Source organism: Astatotilapia calliptera, chromosome 13, assembly GCF_964374335.1.
Source record: "Astatotilapia calliptera chromosome 13, fAstCal68.1, whole genome shotgun sequence".
NCBI lineage: Eukaryota > Metazoa > Chordata > Actinopteri > Cichliformes > Cichlidae > Astatotilapia > Astatotilapia calliptera.
The window spans coordinates 5,239,662-5,261,555 of record NC_137434.1 but is presented as its reverse complement, the minus strand read 5'-3'; the positions used below and the strand labels follow the sequence as shown (position 1 = coordinate 5,261,555).

General features: G+C 42.0%; 2 long non-coding RNA genes across 2 annotated transcripts; one reads left to right on the top strand and one right to left on the bottom strand.

Annotated features, from left to right (window-relative positions):
- Positions 1-3,115: 3,115 nt before the first annotated feature.
- On the bottom strand, positions 3,116-4,437 carry LOC145419749 (uncharacterized). The gene is made up of 2 exons (XR_013901090.1): positions 4,169-4,437; positions 3,116-4,090 (listed from the first exon to the last, which is right to left on the bottom strand). It is a non-coding gene; the product is annotated as an uncharacterized LOC145419749 (long non-coding RNA).
- Positions 4,438-11,634: 7,197 nt separating this feature from the next.
- LOC145419720 (uncharacterized) lies at positions 11,635-16,437 on the top strand. The gene is made up of 3 exons (XR_013901049.1): positions 11,635-11,967; positions 12,328-12,394; positions 16,039-16,437. It is a non-coding gene; the product is annotated as an uncharacterized LOC145419720 (long non-coding RNA).
- The last annotated feature ends 5,457 nt before the right edge of the window (positions 16,438-21,894 follow it).

Genomic DNA, 21,894 nt, shown 5'->3' with positions numbered 1-21,894 from the left:
GATTAAAGGTCAATATTTAGTATGAACACCTTTATTCTCCAACACAGCCTCTCTTAGGAAAGCTTTCTTGTTACATCTTTAAATAGTCTTCAGGAAAAGTTCCGCAGGTTCTCAAAGGACGTTCTTTGGATGTTGGCCTCCTTTTGTTCTGTTCGCCACCAAGAAGATGCGGCCTTTGTATATTATGTAGCGGTCCGGGCTCTGGGGAGGCCAATCCATGGCTGAGAATGTTCCATTGTGTATTTTTGTGTTCTTTTACTGCACTACTGCATGTTTGGGATCATTGTCATGCTGAAAAATGAAACAGTCTGATGCTAATGGTGGATCAAAATCTGCGTGTCTTTATAATTTGATCAATTTTAATAAGATCTCCAGCACCACCAGCTAAAATTCAGCTCCAAACCATGAAAGAACCCTTAAACCAAGACCATTTCTGATGAGGCTTCGTGTAATTAGCCTGCTACTTCTGGTTTTGTTCTCCCCCCTTTTCCAGTTTCCTCAAAATTTGTAAGAACACATTGCACACCATGCTGTGATATGCCTGTCAGACTGTGTTCTCTATGGCATTTTGTTAGATTTCAATTCTAATAAAGAAATGAGAATAAGTTTTGTATTTTGCCTCAGGCTGCTAGTAACAAAGTGCCTATAGATACAATTTATTTATTTTTTTCACCCCTCCCTGAGCCTGGTACTGCTGGAGGTATCTTCCTGTTAAAAGAGAGTTTTTCCTTCCCATTGTCGCCAAAGTGCTTGCTCCGAAAAAAGTCAGAATTCTGACTTTTTTCTCAGAATTCTGGAAAAGAAGAAAAAAAGACATGCCTACTTTTTTTTTTCCGGTGGCCCTAATCCTCTTCTGTAGTGAAAAGCCAGAGAGATGTGTTTTGTTTTGTTTTTAATGTTATTTTGTGATGTAACATGATTTATTGGCTTGAACTGAATATAGAAAAAAATAACACTGAACATATTAATGCACCTTTCTAGAAATGAACCTGAGGCACGCCCTATAGTTTCTTTTAAAGAAAAGAGGAACAAGGTGCTTCTCTGTCATCTAGGCCAGTTTTTGCACCAATTCTGACTTTTATCTCAGAATTGTGACTTTTTTTTCAGAATTCTGGAAAAGAAGAAAAGAAAAAGACGTCCCCACTTTTTTTTTTCCAGTGGCCCTAATCCTCTTCCGTATTTCACTGTCACACAAGTTTCCAGTTTTCTCTGAGCTTGACACCAGTGACAGCAGTAATTGAGTACAAAGAAGAGTAAACACGCAGGTCAAAAGTTAAAAGCAAATATTGACCCAATGACTTGACACCGTGCAGCTCGAGAAGAGTGCTTTCAATGAGCAAGGTGGGCACAACTTTTGGGAATTTGTTACTGCTGATTCCCAGAATTGCTGTTCATTTTCAGAGGCAAAGAGAGCTACACCAGAGATCCAACTCTCCATTTGTACATGGGCCTTAAGCTTCCAGCAATAAGACAGCTATTTTAAGTGTAAGTTCCAGTTTAACTATTGGTTTCAACTCAAACGAAAATCGTCCTGACATTTACAGCACCTAGCAGTGCCGTTCACGACATAAACACCCCCATCAGATCGTGCTGGCAGAATAAAGTGCAGACGAAGAAAACAACATGGGCTCTTTGTGTTTAACTGCTTCCTCTGACTTTCACAGGCGTCTTTCTAATAACGTCTCAAACTTAATGACTTCTTCATCCTCCAGTTCCATCTCAGGTTACAGCTGTCTATCTCTAACAAAATTATACCTTTGAAAAGATTTCCAATCTCCAAAACTGGACAAAGAACCTTAGTGCCTTTCATTGTTAATTACCTTTATCAGCGCATATATATCTTAGCTATATCTTCAACTGCTTGCTTTTGCTTCCAGCTTTCATTATGGACACTCTTGAGTTTCAGCTGAACTGCTATCATGATAAAGACTCAGGGCTGGAAATCTAGAGCAGAGGCCATTTTGATTCTTCAGTGACACGTAATGGAGGCCATTGAGTAGTCCCTGGACAGGAAACCAGGGGCCGTTGGGGGTCGTTGACAGGCGTCACTGACCCCTTTCTCCACTCATCTGGGGAGAAACCAGAGCCATCCAGCTGACAACACAACATCTCTTCACATTCAGAGCTGGCCAAAGATTTGGTGCTAATAGCCGAGGAATGATGATTGTCCCCGCGGTCAGGTTTCACAGAGGAGACGTTTGCTGACAAAGGAAGGGAAGGGGGAACGTGAGCTCAGTGTCAAACACCGTGTGCATGAAAGCTCTGAGAAGTATTAGTCACATGCTTTCATTATTTTATCTTTTTGTGACATACATAATCCATGAAAGTTATAAAACTCGCAGACACTTGCATTATATCAGATAATTAAAAGTGACACTGATTATTTCCTATGGGGCTTAGGCTGGTCACACAGTGTGAAGACAACCAGCTGCAACCTGAGCTGTACTGGTCTCAGAATCTCTGCTCAGCGCTTAGTGGAACTCATAGTTCTGAAGAAATTCAACCATACTGTTAAGTGTCCAGACCAAGGTTTATGCTAAATAATAATCATAATCTTTCTTTAACCTTAAATGATTTTGCTCCAATGCACACACACCATACAGTAAACAGGTTGTATCTATCTGAGTACTGTGCGTTTACATCTCCATGTACATAAATCTGGAGCAAGCATAATAGATATTCCTTCGTTTAAAAAAAGATGTCTAAGAAGTCTTCAATGAACCATCAAAAGGCTTTGGACAAGCTACCTGAATGCATCATTTTAGCCTTTCCATAGTTCATCATCTATGCCTGCTGACTCAGGCTTCAGGGTTACTGCTTCACTGAGAGATTTCTCCACAATCTTAGACAACTTTAAGCAGCAGAGTCATTTTTACTCCAATGCTGCTCACAAACCAATTTTCATGTGTAAAAAAGTGCTTAACATTTAAAAGTATACACTATAGGGCACAACATCAGGACTAAAAGTGTCTCTCGGTGAAATCTGAGAGACACTCTTCCCTGAATATGTTTGAATCAGAAGAATAACTACACACAGGAGGAATTGAGCTTTGAATGAAGCAACCAAGTCCTTGATATTAAACTACATAATGTGGATATATAGGGTCAAATAATAGGATTATATGTAGGGATGGGTATTGATAAGATTTTAACGATTCCGATTCCATTTTCGATTCTGTTTAACGATTCGATTCTTTATCGATTCTCTTATCGATTCTTTTTTTTTTTTAAAAAGGAGAACACTAAGGTCGATTAGCTCAGAGCTTTGTTTTATATCTTCTCTTTGAACAAGATAGAAATTTAGGAGTAACATGGCCTTACAAACCCAACAGTGAGATCTTGAGAGATCCAGCCTACGGCTCTTCAATGGGGTGTCACAGGGTCCCCAGGAAAAAAAATTGTAAATGTAAAATAATAAAATAAATATTCTTGTGAGACATATCACATATTGACGGGGTCGGGTTATGTTAAAAAGTATAAATTGTTATACTTTGTTCATTGGTTCAAAGGTACCCCACACTTCTTTTTTTGTTTGCTTGTTTGTTCTGGTGTATTTTTCATTTGAACTGTTACTCTGCCAGAGTACTCATATTTACAAGATGGCATTGAACGCCCCATTGGTGTATCAGGAAAACTATTTTGTACGTATGTTCCTTGAAGGGGATTGAAGTCGTTCTTTTTTCCACCGCAGCGAAGGGCTAGGAGTAGGAGAGGAGCTGCTGTATGTTTTTGTTATCGAATCGATCTGATTGTGAAATAAAGCATATGCAGTGAGAAAGCAACTCCAGGAGTCATCCCTGCCTTAAAGCTGCAACATTCTTCTGTAGCAATAACAAAGTATAACATAAATTGTTCTGTGGCAATTACACAAGAATATCCAGTAATGTCCCTGCCCACAATTAAACACATTCACTTACCAAAAATCGGGGGCATCTGCTGTGGCAAATGGGTGCAAGCCTTTGACCACAAACTTAGACACTGCTCGGTGACATTAGTCTATCCTGGCCTGAAAGGAGACGCTACCGGTAGACTGCAGCGAGAACTGCCAGCATCTGAGCCAGACTCTGTCTGTCTCTCTCATCATGGTCACCTACATGTACAGTAATGGCAGGTTTTGGAATAAGGCAGATTGCGCTAACATAATATGCACTGTTAGTTGATTATTTACCTGCCGCATTAACGGGAGAGGACGTGCAAACGTTAGCGCTGCTGCTGGGTTGAGAGTCACGAGTCCGGAGCGGAATTAAAAACGCGTGTCATCGCGTGTTTTGTGAGCAAATGCTTTTGCATATTCGTAGTGTTTCCTCCCTTAAATGAAATATCTACTTTGCAAGTTGCCCTGTTGTCATCGGTTCTCATAAAGTATAATCAAACTTTTGAGCGTTTGAGCCGCTTAGGCGCCGTGTTTCCTGCCAGGTAAATGACGCTCCGCAACGTGGTGACGTCATTCGGGGCGACTGGAATCGATAAGGGAATCGTTTGCAAAAATGGCAAACGATTCCAAGGAATTGAAACAGTGGGAACCGGTTCTCAGCAAGAACCGGTTTTCGATACCCATCCCTAATTATATGTGTGCATCATTAAATCATTCAAATGGGCCTTTTCATATTTTCTATCACTTTGTCACAACAGTTGATACTCATATTACACACGGCCCATTTTGAAACCATGAAGTCAACATAATACTTTGTAATGTGATTTAGATATTTTTTCCACTCTCTGCTCTATGGTTTCACTGGGAAGAGGTATGCTTGTCACATCACACATCACAGGACCCCACCCACACTTGTTTAAACCATCAGTTTGTGAGCTGCAGCCAATTAAAAGAAAGCTGGCTTAAAAGGAGGGTGGAAAAATAGCTAAAACCACTTGTTTCAGGCAGGACAAACTGAGGGACGCCTAAGTAAATTAGAACTGTGAATTAGGCAAAGTTACTCTAATAGAGTACAAAAAATGCAGAGCTGGAACAACCCAATATCCAGTGATGGGAATAACGGCGTTACAAGTAACGGCGTTACTTTTTTCAGTAATGAGTAATCTAACTAATTACTATTCCTATCGTTGCAACGCCGTTACAGTTACTAACAAGAAAATGCGGTGCGTTACTATTTTTCAACACACACCCGGTTGAAGCTGTCTTCAGCTTACTGGGAGGTAGGAGTGCAAAACAATCGCACAAGTGGTTCTGATTGGCTGAGTAAGAGTAAGGTAGTAAACCAATCAGAGGTACACTTGGGCAGATGTTCACATACAAACAGATAGCACAGTAACAAAAGTCATGGAGAGCCCGGATGATTCGAAGGTAGCATTTTTTAAGTGGAGGTACAGACATTATTTTTCACTCAAAGAGATAAAAGGCAAGAATCTGTATGTGAAATGTAACCTATGCCCTGGAACAAAGTGCCTTTCAACATCAGTTACAAGCAATTCAAATCTTACGCTTCAACAAAACTGGTCGCCAAGAACGACGGTGTTGATGCTAGCAGGCGCAGCTCAAACCCAGATGAGGCTAACATGAGCTCAGCGAGCGATGGAGATGTAGCGACGCAATCCAACCAGTCTAAGCTTGATTTCTCTTCTCCACAAACATTTGTGACTGTGACACAGACTGAATTAAACAAATTGACAGCCAGGTATGTCGTTGAGAACATGCTGCCTTTATCAACAGTCGAGTCAGATTCCTTCAAGTCTCTTCTTTCCAAGATACCAACAAGAGGAGGGGTCGGCCCTCCATGCAGAAAGACTTTTTCCAAATACATCGACACCAAGTAAATGAATGTCGAGCTCAAAAAGACATTTAATGAGTTAGAATACGTCTCTACTACAGCAGACATCTGGACTGCATTTAATAAAAGCTATCTTGGTGTAACAGTACATTGGATAAATCCACACAGCATGCAGAGAGAGAAAGCAGAAGATTCAAGGGTCGCCATACGCAACATTGCTGTTGAGTTGGACATCATTCACTCACACTATGGCATATCCCACAAAATAACATAAACTGTGACGGACAATGGCTCTAATTTTGTCAAGGCCTTCAAAAAGTACCAGCCAGTTGAGGAGGATGACTGAGAATGATGAGGATGAGGTAACTTCTACAAACATGAATGATGCCTTAAAAAACAGTGTTGGTGATGAAAATGACAACGATGAAAATGTAGGTGTGACGATCACTCTGCCGCCACACCAGAGATGTGCTTCACACACATTAAGTCTCGTTTCTTGTAATGATGTTGACAAGTGGCTACTTTCACAATCAGAAACAAAGGCAGTATATAGAAGCGCTACCACAAAGTGCACAGGGTTATGGAACAAGGCCAGTCGTTCAACAGTGGCTGCAGAGACAGTGGATGGCATTATTGGAAAGAAACTGCTAGTTCCTTGCACTACAAGAATTCGTTTTATGATTCCCTGGCTCGAATCTGTGAGATTTCTCTTGTTGAGCTGAACACCATCTTCTCCAAGTTTGGGTTGACAGCCATGACAGAGCGGGAACATCAGTTCATCAGGGAGTACTGCACTGTCATAAGGCCACTTACAGTGGCACTGGACATTCTTCAGGGAGAGGACAACACTTTTTATGGGATACTCCTACCCACATGGGAGACATTGATGTTTAAGACCCTGGAGTCGAGCAGTGGCCTGCAAATTCTTGAAAATCTTCCAGAGGCAGTTGTCACAGTAAGAACTTGTATTTTTAATCAATTGCATTTTATACATATGGATGGAAAATGCATATTGTTAGTTTATACAACTTATTCTACGCTTTAGAGTTGTATGACTAGAGATCAAGAGGCAAGGGTGCTGAAATTGAGGCACAAGAAAACGGACATCTGCTGCAAGTAGTTTTATTTTCAAAACACTCACCAGTGGGATGTAAAATAGAAATGAATAAATGGAAGTTTTCACTTTGGAAGACAGTCTTTACTCGCTGGAAGACCTACACACACAAATACTCGTGTCTTGGATAATGACGTGCAGTAAATCAAGTGACACACAGATCACTTTCAAACACACTCGAACCACCACAGGGGAGGACAGACCACCGCAAAAAGCCAAACTCCATATGAGAACCAAACAAACATGAAGATTTACTCAAGACGAGCGAGACCAGACGAGGATTACGGTCGACTGCATAAACGCAAACACGAAGGACGTACAGGAGCGACTTGGATGTCGCAGACCACACTAGGCTTTAGGTTTCTGACCACAGTTTGCAGTCTCGAGATTTGGATGTAGGTTAGCGGCGCTCATCTCGTTCTGTCTGCGTTTAAAAAGCATCCAGACCTTTCGTCCTTCGTCCAACCGCAGATATCCTACAGTTTCTGCCAAGTCTTCCTTTGGCCTCCGTCCAGCAGGCAAATGCAAGCCTCCCCTCCCTCATTTCCCTCCACCGTCTCACCACCCCCCTCTCTCTCCATCTTATTTTTCTTCTTCTCTAACTGTTGTGTAAACCTCATAATTACAACCATGGGGAATTTTCATGTTTGTACAAGAAATGAAGTTTGACATGGCCCTTAAAGGTACAGCGAGCTGAGTGACCCCGAGCTCCCCTGAAAGTATTCAAACCCCACCAGAGCGAATTAAAAACGCATCGTCATTAATCTCGAGTGCCATCTTTTTTTCTTTAGAAAAGTTTTTTTTTCGTTTATTTTTTTAGAACTTACAAGGTTTCCATTCCACCCGTCCGTCTTAACGGTAAAGCACTATTACCACTAATCCTGCTGTCTGACTCGGGCCTGGGACCCTCTTCACACGGACAGCCAAGAGAGAGAAACCCCATCTGGGCCCAGCCAACCAAAACCACACGGCTTTATGAAGGACGTGTGAAAACTCTGCAAATATCTGGGTTTGGAGTAATAAGAGGGAATCTGATGTATAGCACGGAAACATAAGCGCGCCTTCTTTGTTTTTGTTCTCTTGCCCGCTCCTTCTTCATCCACTTTTCCCTCATGTATCACTGGATTTCTGTTTGCACTGCTGATACATTCTTCGTGGCTGATAGTTGTATCAAACCTAATTTTAACTGGCACAAGTCAAAAGCAAATACCAGTGTTCCAGCAGTGAAGCGTGACACACACACAGTTTTCTTTGTTTAAAGATACAACAGTGTGCCGGGGGTGTAAAATTAATCAACAAAAAACTGCCTTTTTTGTTTCCAGTCGTATATAATTGTCCACAGATCCTCATCCAGTATTTGAGTAGCAAGCAGTGCTTAATGGGCCTGCATTCTTAAAATAAGTATGTTTAAGATGGAGCACCATTTTCATGCCAGCACCCTTCAGTCACTATGACCTGATCTCTTGCAACTTTGCAAAATGTGGCTCACATCTATTTTTATTAGTGCTGGGAACAACAACTCAGGACACATAAAACTGTTGTCATTTTCCCATAACTGCAAGAAGACAGAGTTATGGGAAGATTGATTTCAAAATGTCTTTAGTCACAATGCAAATGTCCCAGCAGAAGAAACAAAAGTCATGCTGGAGCCATCCTTTCATAGCTTTTCTGAGAGCAGCTAATAACAATTCATTGTTACTACTTCAAAAAAAAAAAAAAAGATACCATGATACTCCCTACTAGAAAGTCTAACAAGTCAAAACCCTTAAGCTGTAGAATAGTAGATAACAAATCAGAAGTCTCCTGGCTTTGTCAGTACAGAGCTACAGAGGAGCTGAATATTTTGACTTTGCTTTGCTAAAATTAAGACACATATAATCTTAAGTCTCAGCATCCCACAGAAACTCATGCAAATAAGGCCAGATTTAAATCCCAGTGCTGGGACGCGTATCAGCAGGACTGGAAGGGCCACTCTGGGCGAGGGCTGGTCTAAGTGAGTTTGTATACTTCATACGGTATTTCCTTCCCTGTTTTTCAGACTGACTATTGTCAATACAAACCAGAGCCTGTCAAATATGTGTTTTTTTGCATTGTACTTCACTTTCATAATAACCAATTATGATCTTGGGGGTGGATAATAAAACAAAGGGACCCCACGCTGCGAGAAGTGACTAAACTCTCCCTGTAGTAATTTTGACTCCTTTGGGGTCATTTTGGGTGTTATCTGGGTTGCTTTGTTTCCCTTTGGTCTCTTTTGTATGTCTTTGTGGTTGTTTCCTGTGTCTCACTGGAGTTATTTTGTGTGTCATTAGGTTTGTATCAAGTCTCTTTATGTTGGCATGTGTCTCCCTGTGGTCTTGAGGGGTAGGTTTTGTGTCTCTTTGTGGCGCGGTTGCGTTTCCTTTGGGATCCGAATAGAAAGGTGCGTTTAACAGCGCTGAGCAGCAGATTATGTCATATTTAAATATAATGATTAGTTATGTGGTCAGCAAAAGCAACTCAACATATGTGGCTCAAAAATGACAGCGAGAGATACAATAACTTCCAGTTTGGTTTGACTATTTTAGACGTGGAGGCTATGTTTTGTAGTCTGTGGCCAGAGATTCAAAGAGCATCCACACAGGAAGGCCCACGCAGCAATAGGGTGACCAGAGAACATAGAATTTAGTGACCTAGTGAGTCAAGCAACTAAAGTGACAACCAGTGCTGGTAAAGGATACCACTGATTATCATATGAAACTGTAATAAATACTTTAAAGGCAACAGGAGCCTGGAATATGCACTATTATCCAAAAGAAAGTGCCATGAAAGCACTTTCTGGCTGGTGTTTCAGGCTGATATGAGCTAAGAGCGAAGGTTATATTTATATACTTGAAATGAAAGAAAACTTGACAGAGTTAAAGTGGTAAAAAACTTGAGGTAGCCTTAATAAACAGTTCACACAGTATGATTGAACTGCTTATCTTTCCCATTAGCATTTTAAGTCAAATTTACCAGTATCAAATGAATTACAAGGTGTGATTCAAAAGGTTTAGGAATAAGCCTATGAGTATGTAGCAGCAACAAACATGTAGCAGCAAGCTAACACAAAGCTCCACACAAAATTCCTGTAAACACATTACATTTTTAAGTAAATTCACTGATTACATATACATACATTACATATAGAGATATGGACATTACTTTAATTTTTATTGCATAAAAGTCCAGGACAGAAACAACCACATTATGCTGCTAACACAACTTCGGCTCTGCACTGACAGAATGCTAACGCAAAGGTAGCAGAGAAGTTATTATAAAGCTGTGTAAGCTGACCCCCAGCAGCCAGAGCCTGAACTTTGTTGCCTGAACAGCAGGTAGCAAAAACAGTGATGAGCAGTCAGGTTTGTGGCCTCCATTTCTACCTGGTCATGTTTCTAAAGTAAAATCACGGTGACGATCACTTTGAAGTCTCTTTGGGCTAGTTTTCAACTTTGCTTTGTGTTCATACATAAAAACTAAAAGAAAGGTTGTATGTGTGTCTTCATGTGTTCTTCTATGGAACTGGAGCTAAGCTTTATATTGTTAAAACTAGTAACAATGAGGCAATGCATTTCAGGTCATTTTACTGAGCATTGAGAAAGTAATGCAAGAAATGATTTTAAGGTATGTACTGCATTACTTTTAAGAAAAGTAACAAGAAATGTGTAATACATTACCTTCTTTAAGTAATGACCCCAACACTGCATCTTTCAGTCAGACTGCTGTTTCAACCCACAGAAGTCCTCTTGAACTTCTTTTGCTTTAATTTGACCATAGTTCATAAACTTGTATGAAAAGCAAACACAGACTTCTCTTTATAGCAAACCCAACTTTCGTGTGGAACATCATTGGATCTAATGAGACACAGTTCCATCACAAAAAAGAGGGCTCTGCAAAGATCATAGTTGTTTAGTGGTAAAATTTTACATGTACTAGCCTGCGCCTCATATGCGGTGAAACTGCTTTCCTGTAACACTGAAATTGAGAATGGCTCTCAAGGACTCTGTATTTTCCTCTTAACACCCTACAACACTGCTTACTGCGGCATTTTTTAAGTGCCATTATTAGGTGGTATTATGAGGTGAATTACAGTATATCTTCGAACACACATGCTTACTTCAATAATACTATAAATGTACATAAAGGCTCGCCTCCACACACATAGCACTTGGTACACCCTCTCTTTACATCTCAGATACTGATAGACCCCTATTACTTTAATATGAAAATTACAACCACATGGAATTTCTCCCATGGTTCAAACATACAGCGGCTGGTGACCACACTGTATGGCAGCCTGTCGCTCCACTTCTGTGTTTTTTTTCACCCTCCTCCCCTCCACTGATCAGGCACTTCAAGCTTTGCCAACCATAACACAGTTGGCACAGGACTTGGCCTCCCATCACTGCCGTGCACGCAAATGTTGTTTCACTTCTTTCTTCTCTTTTTTCCTCATCATCTGTTTATTTTTTTTCCTTACCTAATGGAAATTTTGAGGTCGACTGGTGTTGCCTGTTCCGGGCGAACAGTTCCAAGCACAAAGGGTAGGATGAAGAATGGACGGAGGGTTGAAAAAAGACAGTAAGAAGTCGCTGGGCAAATTCAGTTTTTTAACCAGCATTGAGGGAGCTTCAAAACATCTCCCATGTGTTCTTTATTTCAGCTGGGGTTCGATTGCAAATGGAGTGAGGCGAGAGCTGGCTAGACCCTCTAGCCGACACAGAAGTACTCCACACACACACACACACACACACTGAGAGACGTACATACACTGTCCCCATCCGCCAACCACATCCACTGACTACAAACCGATACAGAGCAGGGGGACTGTACTTTCCCAGACCCTGCTGCCAGTTTGGACTTATTACATTACCTAGATTTACTTTATGACAGTACAACAAGACATTGTGGTTTACAAGAATGCAGGACTGTCTTACAAAGCCATGAATATACACATAGTGAAGATTACAGCCATCCAGGGGAGGCAATTGAGAACACTTTCTCTTTTCCAGGAGCAACAGTCTGGTTCATATTCAGCCACTCTCAGGCCTGAGAGATGCCAGGGGGCTGTTCGCCGCTGAGCACAACTTCCTGGCTTGCAAAAAGGTAAACAAGCTTGTTGATGAAGGGGAAATAAATGATTGTTCATTTAACATCTTTTCATCATCTCGGATGGTCAAAAAGATTGAAAAGATCATGTAGCACAAACTCCACAGTTCATGTTTATATTATGAAGTTTTCTGGCCAAAGCTACTTTTAACATCCACCTAGTTACTGGCGACTTGAGGGGTACGAATAGGGCTTGGGTGAGAGTGATGTACATCAATTTTTATAGATTTTTTTTACATATTTGGAACATACAAATGGAAAAGCTTTTAAAAGAAAAACTGTAATGCCAAAATCAATGTGTGAAACTTCAACTGAAAAGCAATATCTTCTAGTTTAGAAAATTTCCATATCTTGCAGGTCAAACTGGAAGGATTCAGTTATTTAAACTTCTGACACACGTGAAAGAATGAAGGATAAAGCCAGGGTATGTATGTGATATGCACCATAGGCATTAAAATAACACTCTGGCTTTGAGCCTTCTACAATTTCTTTTCACTTTGCCATCTTTATGGCATTATGACCTGTTCCTGCCTGTTAGATTTCTTGGCTTATTGAAAAGGCTGTCCGCTCTTCCCTCTATTCTTAGTTCTCATTCCCAAGGTGTCAGATACTGATGTTTTTACCAAAGTCCCTTGAATCTCACCGACACACATAAGTTGTCTCTCTTGCTGTCAGACTGCAGCAATAGACAGACTTGTTCTGTCCAGTCTTTAGGTCTGACATCATTAGCTGTGTCTGGGCCCAAACTCCGCTGCAGGTCCCAAAGTCAAACAAACACTGCAGCATCTCTGAGAGTTTAAAACTGTCTAAATTCTTTCATCTGTAATAAAATGATCAGCGTTCTGCTCTACCAGGTGTAACAATTACATTTAACATCAAGGCATCCACCAAAACAGAATTTATTAAATTTAATGTTAGAAGTTAGCAGGAAGTTAGCTCGCTAGTTTCCATCAAAATATAGTATACCATGTTCTGACTGAGAGATTTCTGAAACAAATTCAAATGCACAGCTCTGTTATCACTTCCAACATAAATGAAGACAGGAAACTAAACAGCAGTGGCGTTTGTAGGGTTACTGAAGTTTGGCTAGCTGGTATATAATGATGTGGTACGTGATCGCTAGCGACACAGCTATGTTAGCATAATATAAACAGTGAAGCTGGAGCATGAACGCTAACTTTTTTCCACTCGATAAAAGTTAACATGAGGGTTCACGACGGTTAGAGACAAATAAAGTTGCATGGCAGAACAAACTTCAGCCAAAAGAACAACTGAGATAATGCATCCACAATACAAGGTTAGTCTTTAATATACTGCTGCATGGGCTGGGCTGTAGTTACATTGTAAGGTTTTAAAAACTGAGCTTTAAAATGAATCGCAGCAATAAAAACCGAGAGAGGCCGACAGTGATCACTGACTGTTTTTAGGGGCTTGTTGAGATTAAACAGAACAAGATACAAAGCATTAGAACATGTTAAAAACACAACAGCCTTATTAAACGCAGTAGTTTGGGCCCGGAAGCAGGATTCATCAGGTCATCACGTAAAGACGGGATTATTTGCCTTATGGTCACAAGCCGTATGGACCCCTTGAGTAAGTGTCACTTTTTTGACATGCACAGTTAATGTTGTGAAGATATCTACTATAATGTTTCGGTGACTAACTCTATCCAGCGAATAAATGGTAAATGCATATAGAAATATGTTTTTCTACTTTACCTGAGCACTCGAAGCACTTTACACAAGTAGGATTCACACACATTCATACAAGCAACATGGAGGTAGTATCTTGTCCAAGGACACTTGGCATGCAGACTGGAGAAGAACCACCAACCTTCCAGTTAGCAGACGACCTGCTCTACCACCTGAGCTACAGCCACCCCAGTAAAAATAGACATAAAAAATAAGACAAAACTAAGACATAAACTGAAGACTCCTGGCTGCGAAACATGTGAGTTACTCCACTATCAAACCGCAGTGGCCTCAGCTATCTGTGTTTTATATTGCCACGGCTCGCACATTGACATCTTTCTTGGGTGATTTCTTGGTCACGATGTCGTGCATGGCTGACCATCAATGCATCTGCTGACCATTTAAAAAGCCACTTTTGAATCTAATAATACTGACGGGTGCAGATTTAAAATGAGAAGCTTGCCGTAATGAACCAGAATCTTTCCTAAACGGCATGAATGGATTGGCTGCCAGTTTGTGACTTAACTAAAGATTTGTTCCCATCTATGACATAACCTGTGCTCACAAGCAACAGTCCTGAGTTTGTAAGCAAATGACTATTACAAATTACAACGAACACGTCTCAGTTTCTCTTTCATGCTCGCTGCTTGTCAGCCTCTGATCCTTCCAAGCAAATGTTTTGTTTCTTACTGCTAGGAGGGAAGGCAGTCATGGAAACTAGCATATTCCAGATAAACACAGGAGGTGAAGCCCTTCTCTGTTTGCTCTGCTGTAAACATGAAAGCACTTTCATGCTGGTGGAATGCTAGCGGCCTGCGTGCTCCAGAGCGCATATGTGCACTTTCATGCATGAACGTATACGTCTGCTTATCCTCACCCTTTAACGTGTCAGCACAGTCGCTCAAGCCTCTGCATATCTACAATATGAATGCAATTTGTGAAGAAAGCAAGCTCGCTGGATGCCATATGTAGCGCGAATGTTGCATCAGCAGGCAGGGCATATAGCTATTACAGTCTTGGCTTCTGGTGTGAGGTGTTGCTTCAAAGTTCAGCTGCAGCCAAACTGTCGGGCCGAACAAATAAAGAAACAAAATGTCCGTGGTTAACATCAGCCAGCCAAAGTTTTTCTTGTCATTTAAAATAAATGGATTTCTTTAGGCTTTCGTTTGTTGTGGTGAACATGTATCCAGCATTTAAGGTATGTGGTTGTCAGGAGGGTATACATAGAAACAAAAGGCAATAAATCCAGTTTGCAAATCTGAGAGAGTGGTTAAAAGTGCATTTTTAACATTATTGCAGTATTTACTTGTCAAAGAACTTCTGACATTGTTTGAGGCCCCACTAACTACAAGGATACTTAGTTCCAAATCACAACAACAGTAAACTTCAAGACACTTTGTATTGCAATTCATAGACCCTACAATAATAGAGAGACTCTAGAAGTTCTCCCAATCAGACCATCTCCTATGAGCAAGTACTTGGCAACAGTCTGAAGGAATAAATCCTTTTTCACAGGAAGAAGCTACCAGCAGAACCAAACTCAGGGAGGGGCAGCTATCTGCCATGACTAGTTGGGGGTGAGGGGAGGGAGACAGGATAAAAGACGCACTGTGGAAGAAAGCCAGAGATGAATTATAACTAATGATTTAATACAGAGTGATGTATAAACAGATGAAATTAGGTGAATGTAAGTGAAGAGCTCAGTTCATCATGGGAAGGGTTCAGGGTCACCTGATCCAGCCCGAACTATAAGCTTTATCAAAAAGGAAATGGTGTCTCTCTCCCATATCCAAACTGGAAGCTGGTCCCACAGAAGAGCTGCTTGAAAGCCCTTCTACTCTTCATAGGGACCACAAGTAAGCCAGGAGTCTCAGAGTGAAGGGCTATATTGGGGTCATATGCTACTATGAGGTACGTAAGATAAGATGGGACCTGATTATTCAAGACCTTGTATGTGAGGAGAAAGTTATTAAATTTGATTTTGGACAGGGCGCGAATGAAAACAAGCCAATGTGGGAGAATCTTGTTCTCTCTTTCAAGTCCCTTTCTAGTTAGTACTCTCACTACAGACACGGATGCTTTGAAAAAAATTACAGACTCGAATATTTTTTCATTTTTGAACTTTATAGGAGGTGAAGTTATGAGAAAAGTCTGCCTTTAAAACTGCACCAGATCGTCAAGGTATGAATAAACATAACTTTTCACAGTACTTGGCTAACAGACTGTTACGAGCACTATGGAGAACTTGTCACATGCCTTCAGTGAGTTTTGGCACTTTCAGGACTTTCTAGACTCACTTTCTAGAGTAACTTTTAAAAAAGTAATGATTTTTTACAACGTGTAACCATCCATCTTCTTCCACTTATCTGGGGCGCAGGAACAGCAGCTTAAGCAGCGAAGGCCAGCCCTCCCTCTCCCCAGCCACCTCCTCCAGCTTGTCTGTGGGAAGACCAAGGTGATCCCAGGCCAGTCAAGAGATATAATCTCTCCAGCGTGTCCTGGGTCTGGCCCAGGGCCTCCTCCTGGCGACACATGCCCGGGACACCTCACCCAGAAGGCATCCTTGTCAGATGCCCGAACCACATCAACTGGCTCCTTTCGATGTGGAGGAGCGTCAGAGATTAATAACAATTGTGATTTTTTTTCCCAATGTGTAACAAAAACCGCAAAAGGTTCTGAAAGAAAGCAAAGCCATCTGCCAGCTCTACGGCATTTTACTACAAATATACAAATGTAAAAATGGTTGCACAATAAAACTGCGCTCAAGTGACCAAAACCCACTGACTAGGTTCATTGCAATGAATGAACACAGCATATTGCCCTTTTATTTTGTAATATGACCAGTTGAACTGCCTTTAAAAAACACTGGGTCCCTCCAGCTTTTAAACTTTGTTCTTCAGCTGTAACAAAGAGCAGCCTATGATCTTTTAATCTAGACTTATTATAACAGGTTCCCTTGTGACTCTGATTATGCTTTTTAATCTCACAGAAAACATTAATGATCTGTTAAACATCTTGACCTACAGCCTTAAAACACACACCCACACACCCAACTGCAGACTGGCCAGTTGGTTTCCCTTAGGACACAAGAGTATGATTACAAAGTTTCACGTACTCACATGCTGTTGAACACACACACTGGCACACACACAGTGCAAATGCAGAAGTGTCATATCCCTCACGGGGTTACCTAACGGTAGAAGAGTTGTGGTTACAGCGCTGTTTTAATTTTGGACTCGTACAACGACTTCTATAGCAGTAACTCACTTAACTCAGAGGGCAGTTAACACGTCAGCAGCAGCAGCAGAGCCACTGAAGCGAAGCAGTTAAATCCCTTGGAGGATTCATTTAAAGCTTCACTGCAGCAAGTGTAGGTGGTTTGATATCATTTGGATGCTTTATCTTTGGATGCTTTATCTTTTTTAGTGTTTGGAAGTTCTGCTGTCTGGTGATGATGTTTGTTAACATCGCTATGGTAATGTTGGACATAACAATTATCATCATAACAGGAGTCATGATGAGGGAATTTCCACTGGAGGAGAGCATATGTGTTTATGTGTGTGTGTGTATCTGTGAAGGGGGACGTGAGCAGAGATTGGCGCGGTATCTGTGTGATGATATCACGCAGATATTGTGGTGGTTTGGGCTGAATCATGGAGCAGGTTAGCCAAGTCTCTCTGTCTCTACCTCCTTTTTTTCTCGCTCCCTTTCCCCTCACTTCTCTCTTTTATCCACAAATCTCTGACTCTTTCTATGACCCCTTCTCTCTTTCTTTGCGCATAGTTTAATTTTATGGGCTCCTGCTCCTCCTTTCATGCCATACCAGATACTTTTTCTTCACCCTGTGTAAAAATGAAGACTCACAAGGCTGGTTAACCGATTCAGAAACTGAAAAATGGTGGGAGTTTCAGGCTAGCATAAGAGGTTTCTGCATGTACATATCAAGTATTAATAAGTATATGAGCACAGAAAAGCAGGCAAACCCATGGTGTGCTCTTCCACAGCATGTCCTGTCTGATGCCAGATGGCCCCGCCCCTCCCTGAGCCTGGTTCTGCTGGAGGTTTCTTCCTGTTAAAAGGGAGTTTTTCCTTCCCACTGTTGCCAAAGTGCTTGTTCATAGGGGGGTCTGTTGGGTTTTTTTCTCTGTATGTATTATTGTAGGGTCTACCTTACCATATAAAGCGCCTTGAGGCGACTGTTGTTGTGATTTAGTGCTATATAAATAAAATTGAATTGAATGGAATAGAATATACTTTGTCACAATACTGGAGGCTCTAATCCTTGTTCTTCCTTGAAGGCTTGGTGCATAATGGCCCATGAATAAGTTCTCTACAGGTTCTCGCTGGAGTGTCCCATTGGCTGCAACCCACGAAAGCACCTTTGCATACCCACAAGATGTCTTATGCTGGTGGAACTTATTTTAAAGCACAGACAGGGGAAAACATGGACGTCGCTTCAAGGTTGGAAAAAAATTATGCTAATGTGGAAGTGTCTTAAACTTGTTTTCTCTCTGACGGCCATGAGATGGCAATAGCTGCAGCAATAGAGTGGCAAAAGCTCAGATGTAGAGCAAGTCATCTGCTAATCAGAAGGTTGGTGGTTTTTTCCTGGCTGCTCCAGTCTGGGCGAATGGGCGAATGAGGCATGTTGTATGAAGTGCTCCGAGTGTTCCAGGAGAGTAGACAACCAGTCCATTTACCATTTAGCTGTGCAGACAGACTTCTGGTCCCACTGAGGACAACAGCTTTGTGTTTGGACCTCTGTAAATACTTTCCTGATTTTATGGGTTCAATCAGTCATTTTTGGCCATATTAAATAACAGATTTTCTAATTTTTGAACATACTATTGACAATTTGTCAATGTCATTAGCCAATGAGCATGTGGTTTAACAGTCAAACCCGCTCCTCCTTGTTACTTGGTTGTTTTTGAACCCGTGATGGAGATGGAAGAAACACTAATCATGAGGCTTCAAAGACTGCACAAACCAATGACTGATGTGCAGTTTTTTATGCTGTCTGCGTTTGAAAGTATCGGGTACCCGTAAGTGTCATTGTTCAGCATGCAAGTTATGGGAAAACTGGACTTCTTTAGGTTTATGAAAATGTTTCATCTCTCATCCAAGAGGCTTCGTCAGTTGTAAAAAATATTTAACCTCTTGTAGGGCTGTCCCCTTTACAGGAAGTCCAGAGGTTCTTTGACCCGTTATTGATCAAGTAAGTCACATAATCCAAGGTGTGAAAAAAGGCACGGGTCATTACCATCACTGGGGGTTAAGGGTGAAACCACTGCAAAATCTTGCCCCATCATGTGACCTGTTGAGGTCACTGGATATAAGGCGTAAATGGGAGGTGAAGCACCTGGGAAGGGATCTCAGGACTGCATTGTAAGTGGCTGATAGCTGGTGCCATAAGTCGTCAGTTGTAGCTACACAGTAGCTAAACCATTAGCTGTTAACTAACGTCAGTTAATTTCAAGTGTGACCTATCTGGTTTGTTAATGCTGCATCACAGCTCTGAGTCATCTTATTATATTTAGAATTAAATGGAGTGAGAGCTGTGCACTTTACAGCTGTTAGAAGTAAAGGTAAGCTGGATAATGAACCACAATCTGTTGTTTTCTCTCTCTACATTTAATTAAATTAAGATATGTAAAGCCACCTAACTGAGGTGTGTTAAGTACTGCAAGTAATTATTAATAGAACCCATTACTCTTAGTGGTGAGCTACCTGATTAAAGCACATTTTCAATCTGCTAATAGATTTGGGGTTTTTTTTAACCCCATATATAAATATATATTACATTTGCACATGGTTTTGAAACATTCAAGTACAAAATGTGGAATATGTGATGTGTTTGACCTCCGATTTGCTCAAGCCCCAGGGCGGCTGCAGCTGCAAACTCGCACACGCTTGCAAACAATCAGCGGTACACATACACAGATGCATTCCACACATGTGCTAAAAAAACATGACAGAGGCCTCCTGACAGCAACCTTTGTTATTGGCTGAACAACAAGAAAATGTCACAAAGGAAATCAAGAACAGGACCAAGGATGTGAAATACTGTACATACATAAAAATATACTCTTCTACCACATGTGCAGCTGGCATGCTTGCAGCGCAGACAGCACAGAATTTTCTCAAAGTTCAAAAAAAGATCTATAAGGAGGGAGGACAGTCAGGTACTATAAACGAACACATAAAACAAACAGAAATGTCATAGTTTTCTACACAGTTTTCCATCATTACCTTGTGCCATCATCTTCTGCTAAAGAGAACGGCCTGCTTAGTTAGGCTATCCAGCCTGCAAGGTGGTGCAACTTAAATGTAACTTTAGATTATAATCTTGTGTTTGCATAACAAATTTCAGTAAATGGAGTGACGGTAGATCGGCCCCTCCTCAACCCCAGCATCCACATTTAATTTCACTCATGATTCTCAGATTTTTACGTAAATTATTTTGTGGCAGTGATGTGCTTGGACCCTGAACACCAAACTCCTAACTATATTCTCATGCTGCAATTAATCAGTCATGGCAAGCAGGAGTCGTCTAACAGTTGTGGATACGGTCTGTGTATTCAACCCCACCTCTGGCGCCGGTGCCCACCTCTCAATTTTAAATCCATGTAGACATTGAGGGTTCTCGGGAGGGGCCGTGCTAACACCTGCTGCTCTCTGGCAGCAGCACCATGCTCTCCCGTGTTTTAAATGCACCTTAGAACAACACGCAGCAACACTACACATGAGCGAGAGGAGGGAGGTTTGGGGTCTTCACACACCACTGTTCTCTGCTGGCCATCGGGGCGGGGGGGGGGGGGGGGGGGGGGGGGGGGGCTGGAAGGAGGTGTTGGCCGTCCGATTGGGATCTGGGATGCGGGGCCTCCCTGCTCCTGAGGAGACTGGGGCTGTCTGCTTGCCTCCACCCCTGGGGAAAGGGTAACATTTCCTGGGTCTAGGTGCCGTTTCCCCCTCCAGGGACGAGGGTACCTGGACCCGGGGTATAGAGTTTGTTTGGGGAGTGTGATTATGTGTACAGTGTCCATGTATGTCTATCCCTACGTTGGGTGAGTGCTGAGTATTTGTATATGTGTGCATGAGGGTGGGAATGCATGTTTGTGTCTGTGTGTGCCTGTTTGTCTGTGTCTATGTGTCAGGTCGGGTCTTACACTCCACCTCTCTGGGAACTCCCAGGCCCTCCAAAGGCCTATCTCCCCTCACCACACTCCCTGCCGGTAACTGATGCCCTTGGTCGTTGGTGGTTCTTGGTGTCCGGGGCTGGGCCCTCAGGTATGTACCAGCTCACTCCCGGTGACTACTTGGCAGGGCCTGGTGCCTGTTGCTCGGTCAGGCCTCTTCCGGGGCAAAGGGGGCCCTCGGGCCTCCGGCCTCTGAGCCTGCAGCTCAGTTCACTCTGCCACAGCTGGCTGCCAGCAGAGCCGGCGGGCACGCCACTGCAGCCCCCTCTGGCTTCTGCTCCATGGCTACTGGGTGACCCCTCATCTGGGGCTCTCCTCAGCTCTTCCCAGGAGGGTGGTCCTCCTTGGGCTCTCGCACTCTGGGGCCTCTGGATGTCTGGGGCCTGGATCTCCTCCATGCCTGCTTCATGCCCTGGGGGACGGGGCTATGGCTCTCTACACCCTCTAGCAGACCATTACATGGGGAAACCTTTTGAATACAAGCGCGTTGATCCACACAGGTGAGCACACGGGTGTTCACTGTTCATAGACATAAACTACACCTCTACTGGCTGCTATTTCCAAGCACATTGTGCGCTGTCTGTCCTGCTTGCTACACAACAACATTCAAAATTTTGTATTTACTGCTGTTTACACTTAGCTACATTAACGTGATGGTGTTGTGTTTAGTATGTTGCTCTGTTTTTTTTTGCGTGTTTTCTCTTCTTTTTCTCTCAGGAGATTTTTTTTCTTCTTTCTCTTTTTAAGTGCCCTTTCTCAATGTCCCTCTTCCCTTCTGTTTTTCTTTTCCTTCATCTTTCTCTCTCCCTTTCCTATCCCTCAGTCATGTCTGTCCCGTCTGTAACAACTGAAAATAAAATAAAATAAATAATAACAACAAAAGTCAATCAAATGGACCAATACGGCAAGGCCGTGATGATCCATTTGGCAAAGTAAATCCATTGGAAATCCTTGTTGGTCTTCAGACAACAATTCTGACGGCTAAAGAACCAAATGGGACCAAAAAAAAAAAAAAACCAGTTGTGGATACCACTGTG